The sequence below is a fragment of the Schistocerca americana genome, chromosome 2 (assembly GCF_021461395.2).
Source record: "Schistocerca americana isolate TAMUIC-IGC-003095 chromosome 2, iqSchAmer2.1, whole genome shotgun sequence".
Lineage (NCBI taxonomy): Eukaryota > Metazoa > Arthropoda > Insecta > Orthoptera > Acrididae > Schistocerca > Schistocerca americana.
Window position 1 is genome coordinate 92,342,307 of NC_060120.1, and position 23,251 is coordinate 92,365,557.

The following is a 23,251-nucleotide window of genomic DNA, read 5'->3' on the forward strand; positions in this document are numbered from 1 at the left end:
TTTAGGTAACGTGTTTAAGACATTAAAATTGCAAGGTCACATGTTAATGCAAGCGCGAGATAAGCCATTGCAAATGTGAAATGCTGGTGCATTAATAACCAGTGTTGAATACAAGTACGCAAACCTGCATGCATTATATTTTACAGGTGCCAGATGTCAGTTTGTGGGAGTTCCATGCCGTTGCACTTGGTTGGTCAGTACAGGAACGGTTAATACTGTTTGTGGATGATGCAGGGGTTGTCGTCCACTGATGTCCCATATGTGCTCAATTGGCGACAGACTTGGTGATTAAGGAGGCCAAGCCAACAAGCCGACACTGTAGAGGAATGTGCGTTACAACTCTGGTATGTGGGCGAGCATTAACGGAAAACGCCCCTGGATTAGCAGCACAATGTGTCGAATCTTCAGAGGAACGAATAAGTTTGCTGTGAGGATGTGGGGAGTACACTGCTGTCATACGAAATAGCACCTCAGGCCGGAATCCCTGTGTTCGCAGACATGCGTTGCAGACCCACAGATGGCCACGTTCTAGCCAACACACGGCCATCACTGGCAGAACCGGATTTAATCAGAAAACACAACAGACAACCATGCGCTGCAATGAGATCTCACTTGATACCACTGTAGTCTAAAATGGCGGTGATTTGGGGTCGCCGGCCGGAGTGGCCGTGCGGTTCTAGGCGCTACAGTCTGGAACCGACCGACCGCTGCGGTCGCAGGTTCGAGTCCTGCCTCGTGCATGGATGTGTGTGATGTCCTTAGGTTAGTTAGGTTTAATTAGTTCTAAGGTCTAGGCGACTGATGACCCCAGAAGTTAAGTCGCATAGTGCTCAGAGCCATATGAACCATTTTTTTTGATTTGGGGTTAATGGAAAGCACGCTGCCGGGTGTCTGGCCTCGAAGCTGACCTAGAAGTAACCGACTTGCAAATAATCGTTGTGCCTCTGTGGTGCGAACTACAGCTCAGATTGCTGCTTTAGATGCAGTACCATATGCCAGACCCAAAAGCCGAACACGCCGGTGTTACTTCTTGGTAGTACCAGGTGGCTGTCAGGAGCCCGGTCTTCTAGGGACGGTAAATCCTCGAGACCAGCTGTGCCAGCAATCATGCACATTGGCTACATTCCTGTCAAGTTATTCAGCAGTATCGCAGAAGGAACATCCAGTTTCTCGTAGCCCTATTACGCGACGCAGTTCGAACTCAGTGAGGCGACAGTTATGGCGCCTTTGTAGCATTAAAGGCATTCTTCATTAACAACAACTCATCAAGTCCAGTCTCAAGGGAAGGACAGATTAGAGGCCATAGTAGAAGGAGCGCTCACTGCAGTTGACGAAAATATTTACTCTTTCGAGGTCGAAGATCAGCGCGACGGTGGAGTTATCAGGTGCGTATAACACATGTAGGCGAAACTAAGTCAACTGCAGGGTGTTTTTACAGGCCACCCGACTCCTCTGTGATAGTTCTAGAGACATTCAAAGAAAGTCTGCCGTCAGTAACGCGTAAATACACACATCATGCAATACATTTGGAGGCGACTTTAATCTACCAAGTAAAGAGTGGGATGGCTATGGCTTCATTTCAGGGGTTACAAATATACAGTCGTGTAAATTACTTTTGAACATGTTTTCTGAAAACTGCCTTCAGCAGCTATCTCGGCAGCCCACAAACAATGGAAATATTTTAGACCCTGTAGCTACAAACAGCCAGCATCTTATCGACAATGTCAGTACAGAAAAAGGGCTTAGCGATCATCATGGCATTACAGCGACTACAGTTACGAAAGTTAATAAATCAGTCAAGAATGAAAGGACAGCTTTTCTGATAGATAGAGCAGCTTATCAATGGTTCAAATGGCTCTGAGCACTATGGGACTTAACATCTGTGGTCATCAGACCCCTAGAACATAGAACTACTTAAACCTAACTAACCTAAGGACATCACACACATCCATGCCCGTGGCAGGATTCGAACCTGCGACCGTAGCGGTCACGCGGTTCCAGACTGCAGCGCCTAGAACCGCACGGCCACACCGGCCGGCAGCAGCTTATCAGTTGTTAGCATCTCACTTAGAGAATGAATTGACGTCACTTAGTTCCATTACGGTGATCATAGAGGGATTATGGCCAAAATTGTACCAGTCTTTCAGATTTTCAAATGTGTGTGAATTTCTAAGGGACAAAACTGCTGAGGTCATCGGTCCCTGGACTTACACACTACTTAAACTAACTTATGCTAAGAACAACACGCACACCCATGCCCAAGGGAGGACTCGAACCTCCGACGGGAGTGGCCGCTCAGTCAGTGACATGGCGCCTCTAACCCTGCGGCCACTCCGCGCGGCGTAGCAGACTTTAGTGTCCTGGAGAATTACGTGCCTAGTAAGTGGATAAAAGATGGAAAAGAGCCACTGTAGTTTAATAATGAAATTCGGAAGATGCTCAGGAGATAGCAGCTTCTGCACTAACAGTTCAGAAATGATGACAAGCAAAGGTTACTAGAGAATCGTACTCCTGCGACAAAAACTACATGCGAAGCATAGGACAACCACAGTCATACCTCAGCAAAAGATCTGGCAGAGAATCCGAGAAAATTCTGACTCTATGCAAAGTCGCTAAGCGGGTGTAAGGGTTCCACTCTGTACTCCGTTGACCAGTCTGCTGCGGCAGCTGAAGCTAGCAAAACGAAAGCTGAAGTTTTTTCATATTCAAGATATCGTTCACACAGGAGAATCGTACAAACATATCGTCACCTGACCATCGTACGAACTCTTGTATGGACGACGTAGTGAAATACATCTATGGCGTAGAGAAACAAGTGAAAGGTTTGAAAGCGATAAGTCAACAGTTCCAGATGGAATCCCAATTTGGTTTTACGAGAAGTGCTTTATGGTGTTGCTCCCTTACCTAGCTTGTATTTACCGTGAATCTCTTAACCAGCACAAAGCCACAAAAGGCTCTGAGCACTATGGGACTCAACATCTGAGGTCATCAGTCCCCTAGAACTTAGAACTACTTAAACCTAACTAACCTAAGGACATCACACACATCCATGCCCGAGGCAGGATTCGAACCTGCGACTGTAGTCAGGCGGTTCCGGACTGAAGTGCCTAGAACCTCATGGCCACCGCGACCGGCTAAAGTCACAAGTGACTGGAAAAAAGCGCAGACGACTCCTACATATAAGAAGGGTAAAAGACTGGACCCGCAAAATTACAGACCATTGTCCCTAACTTCGGTTTCCTGCAGAATTCTTTAACATATTTCAGTTCGAATATAATAAATTTTCCTCAGACTGAGAAGCTTACGCTAACGAATCGGCACGGTTTTAGAACGCATCGCTATTGAGAAAATCAGCTTGCCTTCGCTCGCATGATATACTGCGAAGGACAACAGATAGGTTTCATATTTCTGGGTTTTCGGAGACCATTCACGCGTTGCCCACATCAGGCTGTTAACGAAGGCAAGAGCGTAAGTTGACAGATACGTGAGTTGCTCGAAGACTTCTGAAGTAATGGAATCCAGTATGTTGCTCTCGACGGCGAGTGTTCATCAGAGACAAGGGTATCGTCAGGAGTGCACCAGGGATGCGTGATAGAAACGCCGATGTTCTCTGTGTACATAAATGATTTGGCGAATGGAGTGGGCAGCAACCTGGGATTTGATGCTGTGGTCTACGGTAAGGTGTCGAAGTTGAGTTACTGTAGGAAGATACAAGATGACTTACACAAAATTTCTAGTTGGTGTGATGAATGGCAGATAGCTCTAAACGTTTGAAAATGTAAAATAGTGCCGATTAGAAGGAAAAAACTAACCTATAAAGTTCGTGAGCCATGGCGGGGTAGCTGGCGTCGAGTTTGGAATTCCTGGCGCCAATATTTCTGTCGTGGAATGTCCCTTCAGTTTGAGGCCACTAAGGTCTTTGCTCGAGGTTCTTGGTGGAACGGGGCGTGTTGTGGCATGGCGAGTTTGGGAGTGGTAACGGAGCGAAGAGGACGGTGTGGGAGGTCCCCCTGGCACCTCTGATGGAAGAGTACAATGTTTTACCACATCCTCAATGTACTGCCATGTCTCTGAGAGTGACTGAAGACAGAGAGGCTTTCACTTATTAAGATTGTATGTATGAAGGGAGCACCCGTACCTAGCCAGTGGAAGACAGTATCACGAGTGGCAACGGGACGGACCATCTCATGTTGTAAACCATCGTAGATGTGCCGGAAAGGAACCGTAACTCCAGGCGCTAATAGAAGGCACTGAAACTCAAATCGCACCCGCCGAAAGCTGACAAAAGCGGGAAATATGTTCAGCCGGAAATTTTACAGAGGACGTAATGGTATTTAGAAAATATAGATTAAATATAACTGGTGGCGGCGTCTTTGTTGTTGTCAGAAGTAGTCTATCTTGCAACGAAATTTAATTATTGTAGATTGGTCAATTAGTATGGCTGAAAGCTACACTTGGCAACCGAAATAAATTAATAATTGGTTCTGTTTACCAACTCCCGACTCAGATGATTTCAGCGCTGAACAGTTCAAAGGGAACTCGAGTATCGTATCAGATAGGTCTACCACTCATACAATTATAGTTTGCTTTATGTACGGTCGAAATGTTGGCGAAAATATATTGTCGAAGCAAAATGTATTAAAGACCTTCTTCGAAATTTATTTTAAGCAATTAGTTCGGGTGTGCGTTCGAAATATAAATGGTTACGGAAACATACTTAACCTATTACAAACAAAAAGTAGTCTTAAACAAATAGGGACCATCATGAAACAGGGAGTACTGACCACAAGGACGTTGTAGCGGGCCCTACCACCGCATCTCCAAACCCACTAAAAACAACTGAAAAATGTACCAATTTAAAAAAAATAGGCAGATAAATCTTCGCTTGATGACTTCCCAAGAGATAGTCTTCACTCATTCCCAACTAACTACGTAAGTGTACAATACAAGTGGCTTAAATTCAAGGAAATATTGGAGGCAACAAAAAGATTTATACCAAATAAATTAATACACTACTGGCAATTAAAATTGCTACACCACGAAGATGATGTGCTACAGACACGAAATTTAACCGACAGGAAGAAGAGGCTGTGATATGCAAATGATTAGCTTTTCAGAGCATTCACACAAGGTTGGCGCTGGTGGCAACACCTACAAAGGGCTGACATGAGGAAAGTTTCCAACCGATTTATCATACACAAACAGCAGTTGACCAGCGTTGCCTGGTGAAACGTTGTTGTGATGCCTCGTGTAAGGAGGAAAGATGCATGCCATCACATTTCCGACTTCGATAAAGGTCGGATTGTAGCCTATCGCGATTGCGGTCTATTGTATCGGGACATTGCTGCTCGCGTTGGTCGAGATCCAATTACTGTTAGCAGAATATGGAATCGGTGGGTTCAGGAGGATAACACGGAACGCCGTGCTGGGTCCCAACGGCCTCGTATTACTAACAGTCGAGATAACAGGCATCTTATGCGCATGGATGTAAGAGATCGTGCAGCCACGTATCGATCCCTGCGTCAACAGATGGGGATGTTAGCAAGACAACAACCATCTGCACGAATAGTTCAACAACGTTTTCAGCAGCATGGACTATCAGATAGGACACCATGGCTGCCGTTACCCTTAACGCTGCATCATAGACAGGAGCGCGTGCGATGGCGTACTAAACGACGAACCTGGGTGCACTAATGGCTAAACGTCATTTTTTCTGATGAATCCAGGTTCTGTTTACAGCATCATAATTGTCACATCCGTGTTTGGCGACATTGCGGTGAACGCACATTGGAAGCGTGTATTCGTCATCGCCTTACTGGCGTATCACCCGGCGTGATGGTTCAAATGGCTCTGAGCGCCATGGGACTTAACATCTATGTCATCAGTCCCCTAGAACTTAGAACTACTTAAACCTAACTAACCTAAGGACATCACACAACACCCATTCATCATGAGGCTGAGAAAATCCCTGACCCCGCCGGGAATCGAACCCGGGAACACGGGCGCGCGAAGCGAGAACGCTACCGCACGACCACGAGCTGCGGCCCGGCGTGATGGTATGGGGTGCCATTGGTTACACGTCTCGGTCACCTATAGTTCACATTGACGGCACTTTGAACCGTTGACGTTACATTTCAGACGTGTCACGACCCGTGGCTGTACCCTTTATTCAGTTCTTGCGAAACCCTACATTTAAGCAGGATAATGCACGACCGTATGTTGCATGTCCTGTACGGGCCCTTCTGGATACAGAAAATGTTCGACTGCTGCCCTGGCCAGCACATTCTCCAGATCTCTCACCAATTGAAAACGTTTGGTCAATGGTGGCCGAGCAACTGGCTCGTCACAATACGCCAGTCACTACTCTTCATGAACTGTGGTATCGTGTTGAAGCTGCATGGGCAGCTGTACCTGTACACGCCATCCAAGCTTTGTTCGACTCAATGCCCAAGCATATCAAGGCCGTCATTACGACCAGAGGTGGTTGTTCTGGGTACTGATTTCTCAGGATCTACGCACCCAAACTGCGTGAAAATGTAATACCATGTCAGTTCTAGTATAGTATATTTGTCCAATGAATACCCGTTTATCATCTGCACTTCTTCTTTGTGTAGCAATTTTAATGGCCAGTAGTGCAAAAGATGGTACTGATTTCCAATGTTACACAAAACAGGTCTGAACACTGTAGCGAAAGGAGCATCTCAGATTTAAAAGAACATTAAATCACTAAGAATGGTGATACTTTACTGAAGCTCGGCACTAGGTGCGGACTATAATCTGAGATGCTTTTAACGGCTTCCACAAAGAAGCTCTGTCTCGAAATGTGACAGAAAGTCCAAGGAGAGTGTGGTCATATGTAAAGTGCTCCAGCTACAAGACACAACCAATACTTTAACTGCACCATCACAATGGTAATATTAACGATGACTACGTTACGGAAGTGGAGTTATTTAATTTAGTTTTCCGAAACTCCTTCACCAAGGAAGAGGAAGTAAATATTACAGAATTACAACCAAGAACGGTTCCCAGAATGAGTAATTTAGAAGTAAAATAGATATACTTGGTGTAGCGAAGCAGGTTAAAACACGAATAAAGGCAAGTCTTCTGGTCCAGAAAGAATACCACTTAAGTTGCTTTCACAGTATGCTGAAGCTATAACCCCATATTTAGCAGTAATATACGAAGGATTCTTCACGCGAAGAATCCGTTCCTGAAAACTGAAAGTTGCACAGGTCACGCCAGTACTCAAGGAAAAAAGTAAGTAATCAGATGAATTACAGAACCATTTCATTAAAGTCGATTGGCGGTGGCATTACGGAACATATACTGCTTTCGATCATTATGATTTACCTTCAAGAAAACGGTCTATTTTCACATAATCACGGAATCAGGAAATATCGTTCTTATGAAACACAACTAACTCTTCAGTCGCCGAAAGTAATGAGTGCTCTCGACAGAAGATCTCAAATTCATCCCATGTTACAGATTTCCAGAAGCCTTTTGACACCATTCCTTGTAAGAGACGTCGAATGAAATTGCGTGCCTGTAGAATATCACATCCGTTTTGCGATTGGATTCGTGATTTCGTGTCAGAAAGGTCACAGTTCGCAGAAAATCATCGACTAAAACGGAAGTGACATCCAGCGTTCTCCAGGGAAGTGTTATTTGCGCTTTCCCGTTCCTGATTCAAAAATGGTTGAAATGGCTCTGAGCACTATGGGACTCTACGTTTGTGCTCATCAGTCCCCTAGAACTTAGAACTACTTAAACCTAATTAACCTAAGGACATCACACACACCCATGCCCGAGGCGGGATTCGAACCTGCGACCGTGGTGGTAGCGCGGTTCCAGACTGTAGCGCCTAGAACCGCTCTGCCATCCCGGCCGGCCGTTCCTGATTACACAAACGATTTAGAAGGCAACCTGACCAGCCTCTCAGGTTCTTTTTTTTTCACACAATGCTGTCTTTTACCGTATAGTAAAGTCACCAGAAGATCAAAACCGATTGAAAATGATTTAGACCAAATATATGTATGGTGCGAAAAGTGGCGATTGAGTCAGGATACTTTTGAGGTCATCCGCATAAGTACGACAAGAAGCCTGCTAAATTTAGGTTTCATGGTAAATCACACAAATTTAAAGGCTTTCAATTCAAGTAATCACTCAGGTATTACAAGTACAAGCAACTTAAACTGGAGCGCAACCCAAAGACTGTGTTTTATAGGAAGAACACTTAGAAGATGAAATAGGTCTACTAAAGAGGCTGCCCCCACTCTGCTTGTCCGTTGTCAGAGTAATGCTGGGCGGTATCGGATCCTAAGCAGACAGGATTGACGGAGGACATCGAAAAACTACAAGGAAGGACTAGGGGGGAGAGAGTCACGGAGATGATAAGCGAGTTGGGGTGGCAATCATGAAAACAAAATCGTTTGTTACTGCGACGAGAGATTTTCACAAAATTTCAATTACCAACTTTCTCTTCTGATTGTGATGACACGTGTGTCGCCAACCTACGTAGGGAGAAATCATCATGGTAATAAAATAAGAGGAATCAGTGGTTGTATAGAACGATTTAAGCCTTCGTATCCTTCGCGCGCCATTAGAGAAGGGAATGGTAGAGAAATAGGCTGTAGTTGGTTCCAAAGACCCCCTGCCCGGCACGTAATTGTGAACTGCAGAGTAACCATGTACATTTAGAAAGTCATCAGTTGCGCTATTGAACTAAGTTTGCAACAAATAGTTACCCAGAATAATCGCTGAATACAAATCACAAAATGGCATTGGATTTCTTGCATAGCTTTCGATGTCTTAGACCTCGAACCTACTGCCTAAAGAGGACCTACTCAAGTGGACGGTTCGTAAAATTCAATAGCCTGAAGACCTGATGCTACGTTTAACTCACAGTGAAACTATGATCTAGGTGCCGCGGTTAGGACATAAGTACTGGATATACATGTCACAAGAGGATAACATTCACGCCAGAACACGGTTTTGTAACTCAGTATTGTGGTATTTTGTGGTCTTATAATACTAGTATGGCCGTCGATGCAGCCTCTCAGGACTGCATATTGCGTACTGGAGTGACTATACATCCCGCGGCGCGTTGGCGGGCTAAGACAGGGTATACAGCACTGGTCGTCAAACTGCGGACCCAAGGCCGCATGCGGACCGCAGTTCTCAGCCATATTTTTTAATAATACGCTTCTAGTAGCAGCCTAGCAGCGGAAGTCATGACCAAACGCTAAAAGTTTTATAAAAATGCATTTTCCTTGCTTAGTAACAAACAAAAATACTCACAGAGACAGGAATATTTTAAGATGTGTTTACTTTTAATTGACCTTGGCGTATTCGGAGGTGAGCTAAGTACGGTAAAATTCGGCGCTTGCTTCAAGGACAGAGCTGCCACAGTGTCGCTAAAGGGTTAACAGAAGTGGCACAAGCAACATTTTAATCTTAATCGTCCAATACTGACCCCTCATGAGGGGGGGGGGGGGGGGGACATCTCAAAGATCAGTTGCTATGGTATAAATGTCGAACGAAAGTAGCATGGATTCGTGAATGAGCATTGCGGACACGGTCATCTTCACATGTGGTTCATGTCTGTAGGAAGTAACGTAAAATCAATGACACTCAAAATGTTTGGCAAACGTTTATGGAAGTATCTAATACCGCAGTTACTGTTGCTAATTACTATAATTACCAGTTAATAAATAGATCGGTAGGGGCAAGTGAGATTGACACAGGAACCTTGTTCCATTATATTCTAGTAAAATCTTTTTTCATTTCAAGTTGCCTGATGTGAGGTCAGTCATATGTATTATTCATGTTACATTACTTGTATGGGGAGCAGAAATTTTTTCTTTACAGCATCGATGTTTATAAAACTTTTTTTTCTACTGACGTGTCTCATTGTTATTTCTTTCAGACTTATAGGTTTCTGTGGATCACTTCTTCCGATATGGCGTCCGATCGCGAAAAATGAATATACCATTCGTCGAAAAATGTGGCCATGTTGTTTACCCCTTAACAGTTACTTTTAGAAACATGCGTAATGCAACAGATAAAACTGACTTCTAAACCCTTTTATACATTAAGCTATCATTCGGCGTTTTATCCCCTTGTGGTAATTTCGAATTAACGAAATTATAACATTTAAAATCGTTTCTGTTGTGTTATATTTGACCCCATACGAAAGTCCAGTTGAAAATGGTGTGCTGCAGCCGTCTGATAATTTTTCAAATAGTAGGACGTGAATACATCTAGAAAATGTGCTCGGAAATCCGAAAAAAATGTGGGATCCTTTTGCAATGGCATTGGCCACTTTACCGGTTAGGTACGGAAAACTGGTCACTATATAAGCCTTCAGAGATATTAATGTAGTTCCTGTAAATTATTTTCTTTTTCACTTAAAAATATTTTGTGTCGTACCTTATAATACAGAGATTCAAAACGTGCAATTGGTAAGCTTCTCTCAATAACTCCTTTGAAAGGAAACCTTAGCCTCTTCTCCGCCGACATGTCGCACTGCAGTGTCAATATCGGCTCTTGAGCGAAAAAAGCTTGACGACTACTGGTCCACAGTAAGAGAGTAGCGGGGCCAAAGAGAGCTCCATTGTACGTCTGGACCCGAAAGGGATAAACAGGGGACTGGAAATGCGGCCAAAGGTCGTGTACTGGCAATTGTGGAGTAATACATAGTCGAATTATGTCACTATTCTTCTGGATGCTGGATTTCTCTTCAGTACAAATACCTTTGCACACAGTAAATATTACCATTATTAAGGTCACTCGTACATGCTTGCTTAGATTGCTTTGTAGTTACATCGGTGTTCCACAGCAGGACCCATTGTGTACAAACGGTAAATGGAAACATAGTAACTTAGAAGTTTTATTCTGTCGTTTATGTTTTATTGCACTGGAAATTGTTTCTTTCACTACGTTTGATTATTTATCTTCTTATAGTCCACATTTTGTGTGATTTTTATTTTTGGATATCTTTTATAATGTCTTTCTCTTTTAAGAAGTAGAAACAGACCTTTTTACAAGAATGGATTCTTATCATCTCTGGCCACAATTTCCGTCAGTTTAACGCACAGCAATGAACTATTAGAGTACGAGATACTTACTTTTGTAAACGAGCCCTTGTGAGGGACTGCCAATATTTTATAATTCCACTTTGTACCATACGTTGGCTGTAATAGAGAAAAATATTTCGTAAATGATTTTTAAATAATATTTTAATTGTGTAGGCTACTGTTATGGTTTTGAGCGAAGGACGGCATGACGATGATACATGATAAAGAAAACGGTAGTCGTCAGACCCAATAAAAGTGCGACTGTAAATGAGGTTATTTTTTTCATATAGTGTTGGTCACAGTATTTTGGAAGTCTGTATCTATGCCAGTACAACAGCATTAAACATGTAGAAAAACTTTGACTAGACATAAAATAGTTTTTTAGCTTTCATTTAAGAAAAAAGTTAAAGGAAAGTGTTATGGCGGGAATGAAAGTGCTTAAGAAAGTATTGACCGTTGCGAAGTTTGTTTAATCATTTATTCATAAAAAATTCTCTTCGCTGTTTCACTCACTTGCTAAATACGCCGTGCTCTAACCTAACGTTTACATAGTGATGGCCGATTCTTTCATTTTCTTTTGTTTCTTTATTCTGTCTCCGAGAGGCTACTTCCTGTCACCCTCTGTGTTACTGGAGGACCAAAACTCTGGAGATGCAGCTTAAAATAACGCTGGGCCCCCCAGGGAGAGTAGTTTGCCGAAGAAATTGGAGTTCTTTGTGCACGCGGCATCCTGAGCTCGGAATTAAAATGAATACAAATTTAATGAAACAGTCTTCGTAATTTAAGTTAAAAGCCCAGCCCAACACCGCGGCCTCAATTCGCTCCCACTTTGGAGTTCGGACAGGTATGTATACGTAGCACACACGCTATAGAATTTTTATCCTACCGTTTTTAAATTGGATTGTATGCAATATTCATGAGAGTGACTACGTAATTTGCGCAGAACTAGAACACCGAAACAAAAGTCTTCGGCGTTAGGTCTGTGCTAACACGAAAGTATAACCTTTACACATAAAAGATTATCATTTGACCATTTTTATAAATATGTAAATGATTTTAATTAAATTTTTAGTATTTGATGCCAAAAAGATTAGGTAACGGGACTACCTCCATAAATTTACACAAACGTAATCAAAAATAAGAGGACAGTAGGATACCTTGACTTAGCTGCATTCGTTGATGTTTCTGTATTAGTTACTACTTGGTCAGCGTTCAAGAAAATTAATAACTAAAATTAATTTGACTACATTCATGTGCCCATATTCATACATATTATTAAATATTACAATCAAATCTGCTTTTGATTCAGATGCACTTGTCAAACGGAGTTATCTCAAAAGGATGAAATCAACTGATTTATTTTGAGAATTTCTATCTGAGAATTATCTTCTATTCAACTAACTGTTAGACCGAATTTCAAGATATTTCGTATGTAATGGACCAGAGAATTTGTATTAAACTTTGATTCTGTTGTTTGTGCGTTAACTATGGCTGAAACATACACTACTGGCCATTAAAATTGCTACACCAAGAAGAAATGCAGATGATAAACGGGTATTCATTGGACAAATATATTATACTAGAACTAACATGTGATTACATTTTCAAGCAATTTAGATGCATAGATCCTAAGAACTCAGTACCCTGAGCAACCACATCTCGCCGTAATAACAGCCTTGATACGCCTGGGCATTGAGTCAAACAGAGCTTGGATGGCGTGTACAGCTACAGTTGCCCATGCAGCTTCAACACGATACCAATGTTCATCAAGAGTAGTGACTGGCGTATTGTGACGAGCCAATTGCTCGGCCACCATTGACGAGACGTTTTCAATTGGTGAGATTTTTGGAGAATGTTCTGGCCAGGGCTGCAGTCGAACATTTTCTGTATCCAGAAAGGCCCGTACAGGACATGCATTATCCTGCTGAAGTGTAGGGTTTAGCAGGAATCGAATGAAGGGTAGAGCCACGGGTCGTAACACAGCTGAAATGAAACGTCCACTGTTCAAAGTGCCGTCAGTGTGAACAAGAGGTGATCGAGACGTGTAACCAATGGTACCACATACCATCACACCGGGTGATACGCCAGTATGGCGTGACGAATACACGCTTCCAATGTGCATTCTCCGCGATTTCGCCAAACACGGATGCGACCATCATGATGCTGTAAACAAAACCTGGATTCATCCGAAAAAATGACGTTTTGCCATTTGTGCACCCAGGTTCGTCGTTGAGTACACCATCGCAGGCGCTCCTGTCTGTGATGAAGCGTCAAGGGTAACCGCACGCATGGTCCCCGAGTTGATCGTCCATGTCGTCGATCTGTTCGTGCAGATGGTTGTTGTCTTGCAAACGTCCCCATCTGTTGTGTTGACTAAGGGACCGAGACGTGGCTCCACGATCCGTTACAGCCATGCAGATAAGATGCCCATCATCTCGATTGCTAGTGATACGAGGCCGTTGGAATCCAGCACGGCGTTCCGTATTACCCTCCTGAACCCACCGATTCCATATTCTGCTAACAGTCATTGGATCTCGACCAACGCGAGTAGCAATGTCGCGATACGATAAACCGCAATCGCGATAGGCTGCAATCCGACCTTTATCAAAGTCGGAAACGTGATGGCACGCATTTTGTTTTTCCTTACACGAGGCATCACAACATCTTTTCACCAGGCAACGCCGGTCAACTGCTGTTTTTGTATGAGAAGTCTGTTGGAAACTTTCCTCATGTCAGCACGTTGTAGGTGTCGCCACCAGCGCCAACCTTGTGTGAATGCTCCGAAAAGCTAATCATTTGCATATCACAGCATCTTCTTCCTGTCGGTTAAATTTCGCGTCTGTAGCACGTCATCTTCGTGGTGTAGCAATTTTAATGGCCAGTAGTGTATGTTTACGAGTGGTTCAAGAATTTTGAAATCGGTCATGAGGACAACGAAGATAACGTGGATTCTGGACGCCCCAGAACGATTTCAAACGATGAAATCTTGTAGAAGTAATTGGATATGCACCATCTCCGAATCACTATCAGAGATATCGCTGGTGAATGTGTCTCATTATATGCAATCTTGTCGGCTGGTTTGTGTATTAAAACTATGACAGCAAAAACTTGTTCCAAAGTAGTTGTATGTAAAACAAACAAGAGAGAGAGAAAACTTCGGCGAATGCAAGTTGCTCCGTATTAAGTTAACAACGATGCAGAACTACTTAATCGTGTCACAATAAATGATGAAACGTGCGTTTCGGATATGAGGTCGAAACTAAAACCCAGATGTTTGCGTAGAAACGTTATGGACCACTAAGAGCGAAAAAAGTTCAACGAATGCGGTGAATGTAAACATTATGCTCAATATTCTAATTTCAAAGACATAGTGCGTCATGAGTTCTTGTCACACGTTACAAAGATCAATTAAGAGTATTACTTCTAAATTCAATGCTGTTTGGCGTAATGAATGCGCAGAAAACGCCTGTTTGTGTGTTGGAACAGGTCACGGCTTTTGAACCGTGACTTAACGTCTGCTCACTCTTTGAAACTTGTTCGTGAATTTTCGGCCAAACACAAATTCGTTTAACGTCGTCACATGTGTCTTTTGTCTTTTTTCACAAATAAAGCGAGCTAATGGCAATCGTTTTACTGACGTAGCTAAGTTAAAACGTATCGCTGATAGAGCTAAAAGATAACCGAAATACACAGCTCCAGAAGTGTTTCAGGGATTGGAAAATGCGCTGGTGTAAGTAGACGAGTATAATGTGTTATGAGGACTAGTTTAAAGATGTTTCTTAAATGTAGACAAATAATAAATCTATTTTTGAAAAAAAGTTACTTCATTGTTTGAACGCATCTCGCACACATTAATTTAATTGTATGAGTGTCATGTACTTTATGTCTTCTATTCACTATTGTAAATTCTGAACGAAGTACTGGCTGACATAATTAAACTGCTGCAATTCACAGAGATCCAGTGAGGGCTGTTGTTATCATACGGCAGCGAATTTTCGTACACTGCTCATACATCAATGTACAAACGATTTACGCTGGAAAAAAACGGTTTCAGTTTAGGTCACCAAGTGCAGATCTGTCGCTTTGAATTCAAGAGAGAAGTATGTGTGGTGAGTTAGGAATGGGACGTCCGCAGAAAAGGGCAAACAAGTGAGACAGGCATCATGTTGTTTTTATTATTAAGAGCACTTATATAGTCTGTTCAAAATGAGGGACGACGTTCCGGTGGAAGCTGAGCAACGTTTCCCTGTATACTAGCTTTATACTGGCTTCCAGAAGATGTAGAGAACGAAAGTGTTCATGGTAAACACGTTCTTTTAGATATCCATAGAGTCAAAAAAGGATTCAGATCAAGAAATCGTACAGGCCATGCATCTGGGAATCATTTGGAGATAATGCGTTCGTGGAAGGATGCATTAAGCAAATATTTTAATGGGCGAGTGGCATGAGATATCACTGCATCTTGCATGAAATCAGTAGTTTCCACATACTCGTATGTGCTGTGGAAGAAGTTTTCCAAAACGTGTAAACATCACAGTACACACGAATGGTCCTCATCACAGTACACACGAATGGCCCTCTGGGCGCATTCTCTAGCAAGAACAGCGGACCAAGGAAAAGATGTTTGAGTTTCCACACCAAACAGTGACACGCGGCGAATCCAATGGCTCATCGTGCATTAGACGCGGTTTAACACAACCCTCAACTCGGCTGTTCTGTGTATTCACTGCACCCTGTAGTGAAAAATGTGCCCCGTCACTCCATAGACTATTGTCTGACCACATATCGTCAATTGCGATCTTTGCGAAAATTCTAAGACCTAATTCAGAACGTTGCTGCGAATGATGAGGTTTCCGTCTCTCGAAATATTGTACCGCAAAGCTTTCCATTCTGTTGACCATGGGATGGACAACTGTCATGACTTTTCAAGATTACTAACACCACCCGGGCACTTGCTGCAGGGTTAGTTACAGTGGCAGCAAACTCGTCAATGACTTCAACCCGGATAGGACAACGTCGTCTTCCACGTGCTACATCAGACTCATCAACGTTTTGGAATTTCATTGTCATCTTCTTTAAACCATCTAGTGACATCAGATCACTCCTCGGAACTTTCAGTCGGTGATACTCTCTCGACGAAGCGCTCTAATTGTTGCCGTTCACATGATCAGTTTCACCAACAGCGTGTGGTCTTCGTTCTCTATAGCCATACTGTTTACTCACGTTACGGCTTCTCAGATGACAGCACGGGTGTCATACCATCATGCAAACAACGTACAGCGGCTCATTCGCACCTGATGGAAAAATTGTAATTTTCCCCCTGCATTAATCGGTTCCGCATTTACGCATTAGCATATATAACAAGTTTCGCTGTCAGGCGATAATAATTTATGGCCCACACTGGACATCAGTGAATATCTGCACTTTAATTGTAACTGCATGGTATATCACTATTTTAAAGTTTCTTTATTTAGGGTTTCGTACTGCTCCCCGGTAGCAGGTGCTCCACATTTATATGTACGTATTGTCAACAACTCATAGGCAAACGCATTCACATTGAGCTTGAATAACTTTCCTGCACAAATAATAAGAAAATAATAATATTCATGCATACGTTGAAGAAAGCAGTTCTTAATAACAAGAGGTCTCGGTATGTAGTAGAATTTTTAACTCTACAACCCGATTTATATTCAGACTCCCTTCAGCACAGAAGCTAATGTTGATTTGCAATAGTAAAACCAACGATCGCTATTCATCAGTCACAACAACAGATCACTATGCATGTAATGCAGCAATCCATTAATAATGTGGCCACTGCACACAGTGGCAACACCATCACATTCAAACAGATTTTCAGTGTATTCTTGATTATACTGTTAAACATGTGTCATCGTGGGAGAAGCGAAGTAACAAGCATAAAGGGGCTTTACAGCAATCTAGTAACGGAAGCTCTGATCACAGGCCCTGGCGAGCCCATCGGCAACGAACCATCCACTGTGACATCATGGTTTGGGGGGGGGGGGGGGGATGGTTTCAGCACATCGCTCTCCCGGCAGTTTTCAGCTTTCGTCACTTGGTGCCTCTACTAACTGAACAGGTAGTTCCTTAGCTGGAATCAAGATACTGAGTGCTTACCGTCCCAGTCCTCCCACCAAGGAAAGATTTCTGGCTGTTCCCTGGCAGTACCGGGAATCGAATCCAGGTCATTTGCATTGCACCCCCGCTGACCACTCAGCTGCTCAGGCACAATAATGCAGTGGTGTTGCAAAATGACTCTTGAAACCCAAAAAATTAAAAAAATAACATATAAACTTAACAGGAAATATTGAAGTTAATTATTTTTGTCTTTGATTAAAAGGCTGATAAAACCAGAATCCTACATCTGTACAGAATGCGTTTTCGAGTAAAAGAGAAATTGCCCAATGAACTTCGTATCCAAGAGGGACAAAGAATCAGTTAAAACACGGGGCGTTGAGAGTGTGGGCTCTGAAGAATGAAAATAACATATCATGCTGTAGCAAAATCGACGCCTGCAAAATGCACCGTCAGCACGGAAGGAAGAAAATGTAGGTCGGCACAGGGTGAGTCTCAAGAAACGAATGACAAGAATACCAGGCTCTCTGATCTCAACTCAGACTCTCTTTGGACGAACGTTAAAGTGCCCCTAACCTTGACAGTAGAGGGAACGCTGCAGGAGTTTCACTGGTACGATGTACAACAGATACCCATAAACGATTCGTACGGAGTTTGAACGGTATTCCTGTATTGGAGAACGTAGCACACACATAATCTCAAAGGGGAACCAATATTGAGCATGGGCCGAAGAAAAATTAAATTAAGATTGAGTTAAATTTCTCACGTCTGAGGGGAACGGAAGCCCATGTGTCTTGTGAACATCTATGTTCGGTACATAGCTATCGTATTTGAAGTGGGGCCTTTGGTGATAAGACCTCCCTGAATCCAAACGTAACGGATTTCCTTCCGGAAACTGCAACTTCCGAACACACCGAGCCGGCCCTGGGAACAACTACAGAATGCCACCCAGCTTTGAGCGACATCTTTTGTGTTACACTTCACAGTAAACACGATATGTCTCGAAATCCACAACTTCATGTGAGAATCTTCCAGCCCTCACCCAACAGTCAGTACTGGACACCTGAAATTAAGAAATAAAATTTAACTGAACTGGTACAGAATCGTGAAGCGATCTGTAGCAATTGTGTTGCGTTACACATCATTCGAAATGGCGATTTTTATATAATATCGTTTCAAGTCATCACTCTTAGTGCTTATCTTCTACCCTCCCAACAATAAAATTTTATAGTTATTATTCACTTCACCTACACGTAAGTAATACCCGTTGAAGCAGGACACTTATGAAGGGCAATAATTTACTGTCCATCATTCACAGTGACAGCATCCAGCCAACCATTACAGGCAGACGTTCTTCGTGTGTGGACAATGGAACCTGGCGCCGTAGCCATCAGTGCAGCTAACATTAAACACCGTCAGACAGTCGAAGCAGAGAGGTTCACACCAACTGCAGTAGTCCAAAGGAATGTGTACTATCCACTGTGATCATGCGGGCAAGAACACTTTCATGCTGTTCCATGGTCACATTGCGAGCCTTACTAATCTTTATATGACAGGATACACTCACACATCACTGTCGCAGTAGCACGTTCTATCACAGTAGCATGTAGTGTTCATCCTGAAATGTTACAGTATGGCAATATCGTTTCAGGAAATATCACTCTCTCTCACTCGCTGAATCTGCGCACTGTTTTCATTTACGAAGAGTTAAGACAATTTCCGTCACGTTTTCTCGTCGTTGGACGGCACTTCCCTTTTGCAGATTGACTCAAAACCGACCTTTCCGGTGCTTTAAAAGACGTCTCTGGACGTACTTGTACGCTATCTCCGTCCACGCTTAAATTAATTGCTCGATTTACTATTCGAGTTTTCACTCGTTCCCGAGCCTATATCTTTGAGTGTTGGAAGCATAACAAACGCCAGTGTGCCAATTAAACACCACATGATGTCTATTTGATTTGTTACGAAACCGATACCCATCTTTACTAGCTACCTAACGCTGTCTCCGACATTAATTGATCTTACTTTTATGTTTTTGCAAGTATAGGGCACCATTTGAGTGACGCTAGCGCACTTCAGTTTTAGAATAGCCCTGTTTACACCAGTGGGTGGAATAAATAAATAAATATATTCAATATATTGCTCAAAGAGCTCTCATCCTCAAACACTTAAAAATAAGTAAAGATATTTGACACTACCTCAAGATAAGTTTTTTCTTCTTATCACACAAATAAGACAGATTTTACTTTCAGATAATGTATATGCTTTCAGTCGTATACATCCTTCTGTGATTAAGAGATGCGTTGAATAGAGAAAGCACTAACTGTCGAATATCATACGTGTGTGAACTATTTCAAGAACTTCTTCCGCTTGACATAGACATTTATTTGCAAGGTCTTCGGTGAATTCGTTATTTTAGAGTCGAGAACAGTACCTTTCATTGATGGAGACAGCCACCAGGTGCTAGCTTTTAGGACGATTATCTACAAGATGCCAATGGGATGCCAATATTTTCGATTATATTGAAAGATCGTGCTTTGAAAACATTGTTCCGGCATCTGAAACCACGCTCTTTATATAGATATGTTAGCCGATTTGAAAGCTGGTTTGTTAGTTTTTGCAGAACGGTATCTATTGTATCTGCAGAAAGTGACAAAGATTCCTCCATCCGGTCGCATGACACACATAACTGTTCCCCGTAGTTTTTATACAGCAATAACAATGCACTTTGCTAGTTTCTGAAAGGTCAGATTCAACAAAAGTTTCCACTGTACGGGTTTTCGTAGTCCTGAGACTCTGACGTATCGTATACGTAAGTGTGTAATGCTGGGGAGTGCAGTAAGTTACTGAAGAGCGTAGTGTCGTGTTTATGTTGTTAAAGATGAGGCAGAAACAAGAAGACGAAACTTGGCATAAACACACAGCCTCTTTACCTCTGAAGAAGGCCAGCCTGAATGGGAGGCGTCATTTGTTAAGGCCTTAGTCTTAATATGAGGAAGCGATGTGAAATTAGACTGTGATATGCGAAGTACTTTACTCATGTCACTGATATCCTATAAACCTACTTGGAAAAGAAACATTTCTTATCTTCATTGCGTCATTCAATATGTTGGCTCTTAAACAACTACCACAATACTAGCCGGCCGAAGTGGCCGTGCGGTTAAAGGCGCTGCAGTCTGGAACCGCAAGACCGCTACGGTCGCAGGTTCGAATCCTGCCTCGGGCATGGATGTTTGTGATGTCCTTAGGTTAGTTAGGTTTAACTAGTTCTAAGTTCTAGGGGACTAGTGACCTCAGCAGTTGAGTCCCGTAGTGCTCAGAGCCATTTCAACCATTTGAACCACAATACTGATAATGGGGATCGTGATTCTGTTTTCGGATAGTGTCTGCGGACAGAAGTAGTTTGGGATCTGACAGCCTGATCCTCTTCAATCGTAAACGTTCCTTGTACTGGCTATATACTATCACCGTCACTTGAGAGAGAAGCCGAAGTTAACTCCATAGAACGGGGAATGCATTTCGTTTCTACATCTACATCTACATGATTACTCTGCAATTCACAATTAAGTGCCTTGCAGATGGTTCTTCGAACCACCTTCAAGATATTTCTCTACCGTTCTAGTCTTTACAGGCGAGCGCTGAAAATTTGAGCATTTAAATCTTTCCGTAGGAGCTCTGATTCCTCTAATTTTATTAAGATGATCATCTCTTTATATGTAGGTTGTCACCATAAACTTTTTTCGTAATCAGAAGAGAAAGTTGGTGATTTAAATTTTACAAGAAGATGCTGCAGCAACAATAAACGCCTTGGTTTAAATGATTTGCATTCCAGTTCACGTAACATGTCCATGACACTCTCCCATATTTCCCGACAGTGAAATACGAGCTGCCCTTCATCGAACTTTTTTTCTATGTCCTCCGTGAGTCTGATCTGATGCGAATCTCGCATCGCATAGAAATACTGTAAAAGAGAGCGGATTAGCGTGGTGTAAGCATTTGCTTTAGCAGATGCGTTGCACTTTCTGTTCTACCAATGAATCACAACTTTGAGTTGCTTTCCGCGAAACATTGTCTATGTTATTGTTCCAATTTAACCTATTCTCAATTTGAAATCCTACTATTTAGTTGAATTTACAGCGTTTAGATACGTTGTTTTACCGTGTAACCGAAATTCAGAGGATTTCTTGTAGTACTCATGTTGACGATTTCACATTTTTCATTATTTAGCGTGAACTGCCACTTTTTGAACCACACATATTGGTTTGGATCATATGACGACTTCGCAAGACGTTTATGAGTGCATAGTCTGCAATCAAAGAGGGCTCCTCATTGCATCCTATGTCGTTCAAGTAGATCAGGAAAAGCAGAGGGCCTTCGTTGGGGAACGACAGGTATTACTTATGTTTTCCTCTATGACCTTCCGTCGGTTACTACTAACTGTGACTTATCTAACGGAAATTCATGAATCGAGTCACACAACTGAGGCGACACGCCACAGGCACGGATTTTGATTAGAAATTCTGTTTACTATAAGTGCTGTTACGAGACGGTTACGTTTGCACTGAGCCAGACATGTGGAAAAACTGCTGACCTCGGGTCCGGCCTCATTATTTGTAATTCAGCAAAAGGCAGTAAAAGACAAGGTTACAGCACCTGGATCACTTTAAAAGGGCATTCGTTAACTTGAACTAAACACTGTTAGTAAAGGGTACTCAGGGCTCCGAATTAAGTACTTAATATCACAAAGGTGGACAATAAGTGAAAAATATCACCTAACGTGTAAACTTAGGGGGAGGAATAGTGCCATATAATTAATTTCTTTCATTATACAGACATGTCACAGATGTGAAATGGAGCCCATAGTGACTTTCTATGTCAATCATGTCTGGATAAAAGTATAATCGACCAAACCACGGGAAACGTTTGATGCACTTACTTGATTATGAATTGTAGGAAAGTGAAACCCGTAATTAGTATTAAATGGCCGTAATTACTTCGTTATACATCTTATTATCAGTGACTGACACAACTTTTGGAATGAACACATGTGAGTTTACCCATTACACTAACTGCTTTGTGGGCAGGCACCAATTATCAGGCCGGCCGCTGGTGGCCAAGCGGTTCTAGGCGCTTCAGTCTGGAACCGAGCGACCGCTACGGTCGCAGGTTCGAATCCTACCTCTGGCATGGATGTGTGTGATGTCCTTAGGTTAATTAGGTTTAAGTAGTTCTACATTCTAGGCGACTGGTGACCTCGGATGTTAAGTCCCATGGTGCTCAGAGCCGTTTTTTGCACCAACCAGTTAGCAGAAAACAATGTGACAACACCATCCATGCAGTGGGATAGGATTGTTATCCACCTGAAACCGCTAAGCTAGAGGATATTGAAAGTCCCGCACATTGCCTGTCATTGTCTAAACGTTTCGACTTCGGCGTTTATAAAACCGGGACACGAAGTTATGAAACGAATGCCTACAGGACGCTGTACACAGAAATGTAAAACATACATGATTGGGAATCTAAATAGCGATAAAAATTTAAGAAAAAACTAGAAAATAAAAAAGATACATTTATCTTTTCCCTAAAATGCGTGTGTAATAAACACAGATATGGTTTTTAGGACCAGAAAGGTCAAGAAATCCTACGTCACCCACACTGGCAATAAGTGTATTAAGAAAATTTTTAAATGTTCTGTTGTTTGAATTTGCCATGACTAAGGCAGACAATTAGTACGAAAGTGTAGACTTGTTGTGTCGGTAATATTAACGTATTCCTCATAACTCTAACATCAAACTGATTATTCTAAATAAAACTTTAGCAGTGTATCACTCTTTAGTGTAAACAAAGACGACATCTTTTGCAGTCCCTTGAGCGCTCCGCGAATGATCGTTTATTTCGGAGCTGACAGCTAGTAAATATCTAATGTAGACTTAATGTTCTCTTTCTCGACGCAGATAAATGTCCTAAGCGCAACAGATGCAAAATCGATAAAGCGATATTTGGTTACAGTTGGTCTTTTCTTTGTCTGGGAGAACCTTCCTGCTGTTATTTATTTATGTCAATTAGTTCAAACAAAGCAAGAA